Raw genomic sequence first — 893 nt, 5'->3', positions numbered from 1 at the left:
GGCTCCGCGCGCGCCCTCCAGCCAATCAGCGCCAGCTTTAGGCTGTGTTGTCATAGCGACGCTTGTCGCCGGCAAGGGGCTTTGTCCCGGCTTGTAGAGCTTGGCTTCCTCAGTCCCGGTGCGGGCTGGAAGGTTCTGGACTGACAGGTCAGCTCAGCATCTCCCCGACTCGTCCGCCTGGTCCTTACACTTTCCTGAGTTCTATGTTTGCTGTGGTGTTGAAGGCCATTTGGCACACGACACGTGTCACTAAAGCAGATCCTTTAAAAGGAAAAGGCAGAAGCACGAAGCTTTGGTTATTCCTCCTGCTCATATAAGGTCAGGATCATAAAATTAAAAAAAAAAAAAAAAAAAAAAAAAATAGCACCCGTGATTGATTTTTTGTTGTTGTTCATTTGTTTTTGTTTTGTTTTTTTACATCAGGCTGCTGTCTAGGGAAAAGAACTTTATTTGAGCCAAGAATCCTCTGTGGGCACAGTCTCTCACTGTATGGGCATAATCAGTTTTATCAGTGTGTTAACTTTCTGGCCTTTCAAAACATTTGTGTCCACACTCCAGCATGTCCATACCAGAGCAGAAAATGATGAGCCAACCTTAAAATCCATCATTCTTTTTATAATGAAAATTCAAACTGTGATACAATAGACATTTTTCTAGGACCTGGAGGCATTCTCCTTTTAGGGACCTAGGATCTAGCTGAAGCCAGCAAGGAAAAGATGGCAGATATTGAAAGTGGGCTGCTTATTCACACTCACAAAACTGCATACATTTGTAACAGCTTTTGTCTAGATCCTAATGTAAATTAGTGTAAGAAACATCGCAAATGAAAAATGAGAATGAGTGATGCAGCACATGACTTTAATGATCAAAGATACAAAATCTGATGACATTTT

The sequence above is a fragment of the Arvicanthis niloticus genome, chromosome 2, assembly GCF_011762505.2.
Source record: "Arvicanthis niloticus isolate mArvNil1 chromosome 2, mArvNil1.pat.X, whole genome shotgun sequence".
In the NCBI taxonomy this organism is placed as follows: Eukaryota; Metazoa; Chordata; class Mammalia; order Rodentia; family Muridae; genus Arvicanthis; species Arvicanthis niloticus.
This window is presented reverse-complemented; position numbering follows the sequence as displayed.